Here is a 283-nt window from a genome sequence, read left to right as displayed (position 1 = left end):
CGTTTGTTTACTCCATAAATAGTTTTGCTGCTGCTGAACATTTAAACATTTATATTTTATGAGAGTCAGCCTCTTAGTAGAAACGTCATTACATGTAATTTGGAAAATCGTATCCTTTGAAAGCTTATATTACGTTATAGACCATGCCACAATTAATAGAAAATGGGCTATTTACAGTATGTTGGGGAAACTCAGGGGAATTAGGAAACAAGAGATATGCTGTTAAGGTTCATAATTATTCTGCTCGCCGAATAATGATCTATTAACGACAGCTACGGTTAAT

The sequence above is a fragment of the Penaeus monodon genome, chromosome 20, assembly GCF_015228065.2.
Source record: "Penaeus monodon isolate SGIC_2016 chromosome 20, NSTDA_Pmon_1, whole genome shotgun sequence".
Taxonomy (NCBI): domain Eukaryota; kingdom Metazoa; phylum Arthropoda; class Malacostraca; order Decapoda; family Penaeidae; genus Penaeus; species Penaeus monodon.
This window is presented reverse-complemented; position numbering follows the sequence as displayed.